Source organism: Carlito syrichta, unplaced genomic scaffold, assembly GCF_000164805.1.
Source record: "Carlito syrichta isolate Samal-C Ts95f unplaced genomic scaffold, Tarsius_syrichta-2.0.1 Scaffold107778, whole genome shotgun sequence".
NCBI classification, from domain to species: Eukaryota; Metazoa; Chordata; class Mammalia; order Primates; family Tarsiidae; genus Carlito; species Carlito syrichta.
In genome coordinates, this window is record NW_007051874.1 from 71374 (window position 1) to 83646 (window position 12273).

Genomic DNA, 12273 nt, shown 5'->3' on the forward strand with positions numbered 1-12273 from the left:
TGCATTATCAGTTCAAACATTATCTTCTCTTCATAACATTTGCTTTACAGTCCATTCCACAATCCTTTTGCTTTGGTGACTGAAAGTTTATTTCTCCACAAAATGACATCACCATAATTCTAAAGAAAAAGCAATTTTACAGAAGATGATTTAATTTTGGTCAGTGATCCACCACTATGTGTTAAATATCATCTGGGCTTATTCTAAGGAGAATAAAAATTTTATCTAATGCATGCCATAAGAAATTCTAATAAGCCGAGCAAAATTAGAAAAGTAACATTAAGCCGGGCTCAGTGGCTCAACCTGTAATCCCGCGCCTTTGGGAGGCTGAGGTGAGTGGATTGCCTGAGCCCGAGGGTTCGAGACCCGCCTGGGCAGCGAGACCTCATCTCTACAATAAATCAAAAAGTCAGCTGGGCGTGGTAGCGCATGCCTGTAATTCCGGCTACTCAGAAGACTGAGGTGGAAGGATCGCCGGAGCCCAGCAGGTCGAGGCTGCAGTGGCCGGGAGCAGCCACTGCACTCCAGTCTGGGTGACAGAGTGAGACTCCAACTCAAAAAAAAAAAAAAAGAAAAGAAAAGTAACATTATTTATTGAATAAATGTATAGAAATATACATTATCTCAAATATTAAATTAGATTCTAAACTATCTATGTCTCCGATCATTTCAGAAATACAGTACCTCATTTTGAATGAGTAGACTTGCTCTAGAAAAATTAGGAGCATTAATTACCTTCTACAAGCAAAAACAGTCAAAATAAAATGTGGCAATTAGAAGTCCATTTAAGTCATTTAGACCAACCTCCTAGCATATTACATTATTTAAAGGTCGTACACGGTCTTCTGTCTGATTCCTTCTACTGATGGGGATGAGATTACCCCTATATTAGGTAACATATTACATTTTTCTGTGCAGTTCTTATTTTAGAAAGTTCTTTCTTATATTAAAGAACGACCATTTACTACCAATCAATTTGTATTTGTTGCCTTAGCGGTTCTAGCACCAATTATGCTACTCACTTTCTGTGTTCAAATCTTTATGCTTCTGTTGGTTAACTCTTCATTCTTTACGTAGTCAACTATCATCTTTCGTTCTTAATGTTGATATGTCTGACTCCAGTCTCTTATAATTCTAATTTATCCTGAAGCCTGTATCATAGTGCTTCCCTTCTCAGACACCTTCGGTGACTCCCCATTTTTCCAAATGAATTATGTACAAACTCTTTAATTTGAGTGGAAATTCTTCACAGATGAAAGTGGTAGCAGTTGTCTCTGAAGGAGAACTGATGGCTTGGTAGGGAGTATGGGTAGACATTTTCACTGTATTCTCTGTTTCAAATATTTTGGAAGGCTTCTGAAAAGCTTATAACACCTAGCACTTGTGCCTTAAAAAACCAAAAGAGTTTAAAGTTCTTTGCTCAACTTCATCTAGTTTTAACAACCAGGTTTGTCTCTCACTCCTACCTACCACTCCAGTAAAATTTATTTCATTTGGGTAACCAATGACATGCAAAACGCTAAATCATTCTAGACTTCATCTTTCTTGACCTAATTACGGTCTGGCTAACTAACCTGTTATTCTTGAAATTCTTCATTAGCCTCAAGACATATGTTTCTCCTAGTATTCCTCCTACTACTCAGACTACTCTTTACCCGTCTCCTTTATAAGCTCTTCTTCCTTTGCTCTCACTGCAATTGTTGGTGCTCCTCAGAATCACATCTTAGGTTGTCCTTTTTGTTACTTTATTTACTTGAGTTGCCGTTGCGGGAAAATGAAGGTGAATCCATTAGAAATTCGTTAAGATATCAAATAGAATGTGTCTCCAAATTGTTCAGCTGAGAGAGAACTTGGGTATTTATTCCCTGCTTCTCATCCTTCATTGCTCAAGGTTGACGCTAAGGACATTAAGTGCCTTCTACCCAGTATGCTGGCTGAGCAAGGTCATATGGCATTGAAGAAAATTCTTGGTCAGAGAAGCAGAGAGACATAAAGTGTGAAATAAAAACTGTTCACTGATACTGCAGATGAGCTCAAAGACAATGGTAGAGAATATGAAGTGGAGTGTTACAGGGTCTGCGATATTGACGACCTTATGCACACTCATAGTTCATATACTACTTATTTGCCAATCACTACCAAATATTCATCTCCATTTGTGATTTCTCTTTTGAGTAAAATTGCTTACTGGGTTTTGACATGTGAATATTGTACAAGCATCTCAAAATCAACATCACAAAACTGAATTCATTATCTTTCACTTAAAATGTTTTTTCTACCTCTAGAAGTCATCCCAGACCAAGATCTTGCTTTCCTTACTCACAATGTGTAAAGTCATATATGTGATTAGGTCAACTTTTAAATATGTTTTAAAGTGACTTTTAACACCCTCTGCGCCAGCACCTTAGTTTAAACCCTCGTGAAAAATATTCAACCTAGCCTACTACAGCAGCCATCTAGCTTGCTTTTCTGCTTTGACTCACCTCCAGGATAATTTCTAGAATTATTTCTTATTTGTATGTGTTTATTCATTTTTGGAGATGAGTGTCTTGCTCTGTTAGCCTAGTTGGAATGGAGTAGTACAATCACTGCAGCCTCAAACTCCTGGGCTCAAAGACTCCTTCTGCCTCAGTCTCTCGAATATCTGGGACCACAGGTATAAGCCATCACGCCCTACCAGAACTATTCCTTTCCAGGATGCAAATTTGATCTTGTAATTTTTGTTTTAATACTTTAATAGCTCATAAACCTTTCTGAGAAAAGTGCGAACCTTTTAGAACAGCATATGAGGCTATTCATGATACTGCCTTTGATTGCTTCCCCAGCTTTACCTTCTGTCAAAACTCCTGCATTTCTGTAACTTAGCATATGTGGGACCCTATAACTGGAGTGTCCTAGCCCCTCTTGTCTACCTCACTGCCTTCTACTAAGACATTATTACCCAGTTCATGTCATCCTCCCTGGAAAGCACTCTCTGATTCTACCAAGTAGAATTAAATGTAGCAAACACAAGGACAAAAACTACATGTTAAGAAAGGATGAATAGAAAATCCTAAAACCAAAAGAGCCTGGGTATAAAATCTAACATTCCAGTCAAGAAGAGAAGGGGTGGGGGTGGGAAAAAAAGAACTTGGCAACTGAACCTTCCTGCTTTTAACAAACGTCCCTAAAAATCTCACCTAGTGACTTTTACTTAAACTTAATTGACCATAACTGTGTCACAAGGCCACAGCTAGCTGCAAAGGATAATGAGATTATGCAAATATTTTTAGCTGTGCACCCTTCCATAACAAAATTAGGACTCTATTAATAAGAAATAAGAGAATAATAGATTTTTATAGCAAATATCAGTGTCCTTATCAATTAATGACATTATTACATTATTGTTACAAATGAATAAATTGAAATGTAAAGAGCTTAAGTTTTTCCAAGATCACAATTAGTAATTAAAGATCAATCCCAACACTCTTACTGTAGTATCACTGCTCATAGCATTTACCATGTATGTATATATTCATACTCTAGTTCTTTGGTCATCCTAACTCTTAAGACAGAAATGAGATGTTTGTTTCTTGGTATTACCACATTGACTAGCACAGGATTGTACACACAGAAAATTTTAAAAATATATTTCTGGATGATGATGATGATAATGATGATGATGCTAAAAGTTGTTTCATTTTTTAAAATTACTGACAACCTCCATGTAAACATGTGCCTGTTTCTTTGAATTCATTTGTGTATTTCTGCTCCTTTAAAAAAAATCCTATTAATGTCAACATCTGGGGAAAGCAGTTTGGAGAGTTTGCAAACTAAAAATAGAGCTACCAGCCGGGCTCGGTGGCTCAGCCTGTAATCCCGCGCCTTTGGGAGGCTGAGGTGAGTGGACTGCCTGAGCTCATGGGTTCGAGACCCGCCTGGGCAGCGAGACCTCATCTCTACAATAAGTAAAAAAATCAGCCAGGCGTGGTAGCATGCGCCTGTAGTTCCAGTTACTTGGAAGGCTGAGGCGGAAGGATCGTCGGAGCCCAACAGGTCGAGGCTGCGGTGGCCGGCCACTGCATTCCAGTCTGGGCGACAGAGTGAGACTCCAACTCAAAAAAAAAAAAAAAAATAGAGCTACCATTCAACCCAGCAATCCTATTTCTGGGAATATACCCAAAGGAACACAAATTGTTCTACCAAAAAGACACCTGCACTCATATGCTTATTGCAGCACTATTCACAATAGCAAAAACATGGAACCAACCCAGATGCCTATCAAAGATGGATAAAGAAAACATAATACATATACACTATGGAATACTATACAACCACAAAAAAAGTATAATCATATCCTCTGCTGCAACATAAATGCAACTGGAGACCATCATTCTAAGTGAATTATCATAGAAACAAAAAATAGAGTGCCACACATTCTCACTCATAAGAGAGCACTAAACATTGGGCACAAGGATGGGAACAAAAGACACTGGGCACTGCTAAATGAGGGAGAGAGGGCGATAAGAGATACAAAACCACCCATTGTGTACTATGGCCACAACTGTAGGAAGGACTTACCAGAAGCCCAAACCTTGCCCTCATGCAATATACTTATGTAACAATTCTTCACATATAACCCATGATTCTAAAATAAAATGTAATGCGACAATAACAAATCCTCACATGTACCCCATGATTCTAAAATTTTTAAAAATCCTATTAATAACAAGAATAATAGGATGGAAGAAGAAATCAGATAAAATATATCAATAAAATACAGAAAGTACAGATAGAATAGGATAGTAGCAACTGACTTCTTAGACTATATGACAAGGACATCAGACAGAACGAAAAGCAGAATGAGTTGCTGTACTAAAAAGAGAATGATTAATTAAAATGTTGCATAACTGCATTGCATATCAAGGCTGAGGCTCCATTCCATGGAGAATACTAAAATTGAGGGTGCCCACAGAAACACCATAGTCCCTGCATTATCAACCAATGTGAAACTGACTATACACATCACTCCTTAACGTATAGTTTTCTTTTTTTAATTTTATTTTTTATTTAATTTAATTTTATTTTTTTGAGTTGGAGTCTCACTCAGTCGCCCAGACTGGAGTGCAGTGGCCACTCCCGGCCACCGCAGCCTCGACTTGCTGGGCTCCGGCAATCCTTCCACCTCAGCCTTCCGAGTAGCCAGAATTAAAGGCATGCGCTACCACGCCCGTCTGATTTTTTGATTTATTGTAGAGATGAGGTCTCACTGCCCAGACGGGTCTCGAACCCGCGGGCTCAGGCAATCCACTCACCTCAGCCTCCCAAAGGCGCGGGATTACAGGCTGAGCTACCGAGTCCGGCTATGTATAGTTTTCAAAAAGCTTTTTAGGGCGGTTCAGTTCTCAAATATTAATGAAAAGTCTCTAGTTTAAATATAACAGTGACAAAAAAGAAAACAAATATTACCAAGAGTAAACAAAATCAGGAAGAAAAATATTTATCTATAGCCATGATTGACATCCTCAAAAAGATGAGAGAATATTTGCATCCCTGAATGAAGAGAGTATTGAGAGACCAAGAAACAGTTTTTTGAAATAGCAAGTATGAGATCCTAAATAGACTATCATAATTTAAAATTGGGTTGTATATAAAAGTAGAAAAGATATTTCCGAAAGTAGAACAAAAAGCAAAATAGATGGAAAATATTTTTTTAATCTGAAAATTAAAAAGTCAACATTTGTGTTGTTTCCACTGTTTATTTTTATTGCTTTTGGGTATATGCCTAGGAGTGGAATTGCTGAGTCATACGGTAACTTTTTTTTATAAGCATTTTTAGGAATTTTCAACTGTTTAACAAAGTGGCTTCATCACTTTACAATTCCGCCAGCAATGTACAAGAGTTTCAGTTTATCCACATCCTTCTCAATGTTGTTGTCTTTTTAATTTTAACCATCTTTGCGTGTGTGAAGTAGTATTTCATTATGGTTCTAATTGCATTTCTCTGATGATTAATGGCGTTGAATGTCTTTCCACATGCTTGTTGATCATTTGAATATTTTCTATGGAGAAATGTCTATTCAAATATTTGGCCTATTTTTAACTTGGCGTACATTGTATTATTGAATTGTAAGAATTCTCTACATATTTCAGATGAGTGCTTCTTGTCACATATGTAATTTATAAATATTTTCTTTCAATATGTGGGTCAGAATATTCTTTTAACTTAAAATTTTAATATAATTATATTTTTAGACAAGAGCTATGAGAGGTGATTGTGTAAGTGTACATGTTTGTATGAATTTGAGGAGGATGTTGATTCACCCAGTAATTACTTGCACTTGAGAATAGACCAATGGCAAATCCAGTTTCTACACTGAGTGGGATGATTGTTTTCATATGATGCAAATAATATTAAGTTTACAACCTTAGTTTGCATATGTATAACAGGGAGCTGAGAGAGTGAGAAATTGGACATTTATTAAAATGCCACAACAATGAAAAAATAAAAATATGTCTAATGAAGCTGAGGAGTTAAAAGAAAGTATATTTGACAAATCAATCTTTTGCAAGTTAGCTTTTCAGAAAAGGGTCTTCCTCAAAAGGGCCTACAGGAATACAACTTTGTTCTGAAATATATCCTCAGGCTTTTAGAAGGAAAGAAGAATCTAGAAAAAATTAGTTATTTTATTATGGAAATTATCAAAAATCTGTGATATGGCTTTCCTTATGTTAGCAGAATACAATTATGAGGTAATGGTTCTTAAAATTATCTTAAGTCTTATCCTTATAGACAGTAGGAAGCAATGATGTGTATATTTGCATCTATATTCATTTTAATGCCAAAATGTAAACTTGCATTTATTGAACATCCATATATTAAATATATATTATGCACAAGCACAAAATGTAGCCATGATCAAAGCAAGCACAATCCCTGTTCAATTATCTCAAGAGTCTCAATCCAACTGATTAAGTCCTATCCCTAGAGATATGCCTAGCATAGTAGACCCTTATTAATGTTTATTCGTCTCTTAGGGACTAAATTATATGATGTATATACAAAACAAAATAAAACAAAAGACCTACCTGCAATAAGTTTAAAGTATATTTATTATAAGAGACTGAAAATAAACAGATATTTTACAAAGTGTGGTAAATGTCACTATAGGGGGAAATACCTTAATCAAGTCGGTAGACATGGAAATGGTTGGAAGACTTCATCAAGAAAGTGACATCTATGCTGAGACTTCAAGGTCAGAGGTTGAAAAGTTGAAAAAGGAATAAAAGTATACTTGACCAAAGGAAAAGTAGGTGCAAAGATTCAGAGAAGAAAGAGATCATTACACATTCACACATTCCTTCCAATTATAATTTTAAACATTTCAGATTAGGCAATTTATCACTGACAAAATAAGATGAAAAAGACAATTTTTTTTTTTCCGCAGTCTATCACTCAGGCTGGAGTGTAGTGGCATGATCACAGCCTGAATCTCCTGGGCTCAGGCGATTCTTCTGCCTCAGCCACCTGAGTAGCTGGGACTATAGGCACCATACCCAGTAATTTTTTTTTTTTTTTTTTGGTACAAAGGAGGTCTGGGTATGTTGCCTCAACTGGTCTCAAACTCCCAGACTCAGCAACTCTCCCATCAAAACCTCCCAAAGTGCTGGGATTACAGGCGTGAGGAACTGTGCCCAGCAAGAAGTATATTCTATAGAGGAATTTTGTTGTGAAAGAAATTAGAGAAGAGGAAAAATGGTAAAGGGAATGAGCCGGAAGGGAAAGTAAAGTCATAAATGAGGGGCTTTTAGAAATGGAAGCAGTAGAGCATGTTTATGTGCTATGTGACTCCTCCATTAGTGAGGAGAGTACATGAAGTGCAAGAAAGAGAAGAGAAAATTACTTGAGTCTGCCTGAAAGTATGTGGCAGAGGAATTTAAACTAGTTCTCAAGTAGAGGGCTAGCCTTTTCTAACAGTATGATAATGAAAGTTCAAGTAAATGAGCACAAATATACTTAAGTCAATAGGTGTCAAGGTAGGAGCTCATGTAATGTCTCTTCTGTTTGTTTCGATCTTAGTGAAGTAGAAATCATGGTCAACAGCTTAGGATAAGGATGGGAAAAGAAGTGTGGGAGATTTAAGAGAGAAGGTGTAAAATAATCATTGAAGTCTTATGATTGAGCTGGAAAAATATAGTATGATTGCTAGACATCATAAATGAGCCACTTGAAATGAGTGAGTCTAAATTTAAGGTGAGGTGAGCATTGTTTTGTTTTGTTTTTCTTCTACTGCGTTCAGTTAGAAGTGGCAGATGCAGGGTAGGTTGAAGGTCTGATTTAACAAAGTTGTACTTTATTCTGCTGAGCATAATGAAGCAAGAGTGAAGCAAAGAAGTGGGTGGTGTTTGTGAGGGAGTGATTATCATTGACATAAGGTCTTTAAAAAGTCATGCCAATTTAAAACCAAGACATAATTTAAGCATCTTTAGATTTCATCAGTGCTAAGTTTTATGGCATTCCTTGACAGCACAGGAAAAAAAGGAGTTTTATATGAACCTTTTCATTTTGTGTTTCTAGAAAAGCTGCTTTTATTTTCTGTTAGTCTTTTAATCATGTCATTTGAAAAGCAGAGTCCTTCATTATCAATAGAAGTATTATGATGTTGGATGCTCCAGAATAGCAGAAAGTTAAAAAAAAAACTTAAACTCAAACAACCAGTAATGTTAAATTATCTTTGAGTGCACATTATTTAGTTCCTCATTAATTTAATTGTTTTCCTGTAAAAGTGAAATGTGCAATATGCAAATTAAATAATATTACGTGTCAGAGTTTAAAAGAAATTTTCATTTAACATCAGAATAGTTTTTTTCCCCAGGAAATCTTGTTCATTTATTTTGTGAGAATTTTGTTTGTCGCTATTTGTTCAAAACATAATACAATTGTGAGACCCAGTGCCTGCTGGCAAAGTTGGAATAGCTGTCAGCAGGAAATGGCAAACTAATAATAAGTGCTGGTAAAATATTTATATTATAGTTTACTGGGAAGCTGAATGTAGTTTTGTATTTCATTAGTGCTTGAGGCAGTACATAGTAACATATTTGTGTTCCAAAGTAAGTGGATAAAATTCTAAATATTGTAGTAACCTATCTTTCAACTATCTGCTAAGGGAAAAAATAATTAATAATAATAAAGCCTTTTAACTAGTTGAAATTTAAGAAATTTCAAATGAGGTCTATAAGGCAGTAATTAGCAGCATCTCACATTCAGTGATATTGGACACTAGGCTGCTGGATCAACCACTTCTGTATGTGGACTGGTAATTTAGCTCTGGTTCATAATTTTCAATAACAGAGCTATTCAAGAGGGAGGGGTGGTCTTAAACCATCAGAGGACTCCGAAGTATGGTGATGTTCAAGTACAACACTGTGTTTATGTACTCCCCAAAGTGTATCAAAGCTCAGATCCAGAGAAATAAAAGAAAAGTCAAACAAAACAAGCATTAGACTGCGTAAAATAAGGTATGGACAAGGCAAACAGGTGAGGCATTGTTTAGGTGGCTAAGGTAGATCAATATCTATTCTTGCAAGCCAGGAATCCTGCCTGCTTTCCTCTGGCGCTCTACAGATCATCTTACGGCTTGCAGACAGACTGTCGCCTAACCCCAACTGACAGACAACCTATTTCACCCCTGTAAAAATCATACCCATCTTCTTTCTTTGTGGTTCACTGAGGGGAGCAAAAATATAACTGCCAAGACAAAATAATACCAGATTGATTTTACCACACTTTAGTATCCCTATTCGTTAACTTAATTTTTAAAAGACTGGACCCTAATTTCTCTTTCATATATAATTTTAACCTACTCAATAAAATCAAAGTATATTGTGAATATAACAATATGTGTGTGTTTGTGTGTGTGTGTGCATGTGTGTGTATTTGGGTATAAGGAGAGGTGACCAAGTTTATCCAAATAATAAACATATGTAAAGTGCCTGGCACAAAATAATTGCTCAATAAATATGTCTTAAAAACAAAATATATAAATATTAGTTAATATCAATATTCTTATCATACCTTTTAAAACCTAACAGAGGGATGCACAGAGAATCACTTGCATATGGGTGTTTATGTCCCTATTGTAATTCATGACCTACAGAGACAATAGTTCTGCAATGTTGAAAACATGTTTAATAATCTCATCGTAGCTGAACTTTGAAAAGAAAATCAAATTGCTTATGTTTTGTGACATAGTAGCATCAATTTGTCTTGTTCTGATAAACTAAAAATTTATGCACAACTTTTAGTAATTTTTTAGTTTTCCTATACAATGTTTTAATTCTGGTAGGAAAACAAAAACCAGAAACATTTTGTCCAAATATGTATTATACATTAGTTCTATCAAAAATAGTCAAAATATAAAGCTTGTTTTTAAGACAAATTTAGACGATTATCCAGACTTCCATGCAAACTTATCATTGCATAATTTTTTCTTTAGGTATATAGTTTTTGTTGAGTTTTTTCCCTTCATAAATTTAACTAAAAAGAGCACCTTTTACTGATGTAAAAGCAATGTTAATTGATATAACAACAACTCTGTAAAGAAGAAATTACAACAAAAGTCATTTCTTGAAATGAAAATTATTTTTTAAAGTACAGGATGTTCCTAATTCTGGTTTCACAAACGAGAAATATTTTACATGTTTCATTCTTGAGTATAGCATATAAGGAGACTTATAATTTTACTATATCTATAATAACTTACAGATGCCAATGAATTCAGATTTCCATATCAAAACCCAACTTGCTCTTTTTTAATCCTCTAAGTTGACTAATAAAAGGAATGGCAGTTGTAATGTCATATTAAAAATACTAAAAGCTGAGATTTAGATTCTTATTAGTGATTGTAAAAACTTTGCCTTAATCTTGAAAGTGGAAAAGGTCATATTTTGCAGACTGGTGCATATCATATCTCTGAGTAATAAGAATATGTCTTTTCATCACGCTACAGTTTTCTGCTTACCTTTTTATGATGGAAGAAATGTAATTTACTTGTCAGATTGAAATGTGTGATATGAATCCTTACCCTATCTTTTGAACTTGTGTTTCTGAAACACTACATTATAAACAAATAGCATGTTTAATTAAACAACTACTTTACTCCTGAGTAAACAAGAGAGTATAATTATATTAATTTAATAGCAAGCCCTGTGACTAGAATATAAAGAAAACATTTTCAACTCGACAACAAAATATGATTATACTAATTTAAAATCAAACCGCATGGTCAGACTGTAAACAAAATATTTTGTTTCTGTCTGCAAGATATAAAAAAGTTTTCTTTCAAGAGTTAAAACTAATATGACTTACAAAATGTAAGTTTACATTAAAATTTCTTCTTCAACCTACTAATCTGTATGCAAAGCTAAATTTAAAAATCAACAAACAGTTTACTATGATACTAAAAGTTTATTATAAACAATTGTGGTTTTACAAAGGGATTCATTTTTCTTTTGTGTGTGTGACTGACGTTTCACAGGTAAAGCTCAGCAATTCTGAAATATGTTAGTTCAATTCTAAAAAGAATAAAAATATGGTGAGGTAAGTTGAAGTGAATACTATATGTGATTTTATATGTGTATGTGTGTGTATAAAACATATATACTTAAATTTATAATATGCATTATTGTTTGAAAGCCAAATATTAATTTTTCCTCACTTTAAAATACAAAATAATAGATTTGCTATAATGACACAAAGACACTAGATACTGAAGGTTAATCCATCTTTATAAATTTGTAGGAACAGAGAAATATCAAAAATTGGTTTCTGACCTAATCAAAGCCATAAGTTGTTTGTTAAAATATGCATTGCTAGCATCCTAATTATCTCTATTTGTGTTTGTTTAGTTAGATAAACAGATGAAACATTTCTAATCCAGATGTGAGTATCTCAGCGCTGTCATTTACCTTTCAAGGATCATAGAATTTTTTGCTTTTAACACATTCCCTCGAGTACCTACATGTTTTCATTATAAACCAGTAGTTGAGAAAACATGTCAGATGCTAAATTCAAACTCCACCATGCAGGAAACATGGGGAAATGTAACAACTGTTTTGGAAGAAAATGTCTTGAAGTCAACTTACATAAAATCTTAAATGATTTGCCAATGAATTTTAATTAGCATTTACATTACACACAAATTCAAATGCTAAGTAATTTTTGCTCTACTACTATAGGATTAAAATTATTTTTGCCAAATAGACATAAAACTGTAAGCTAAAATGTCTGTGTTC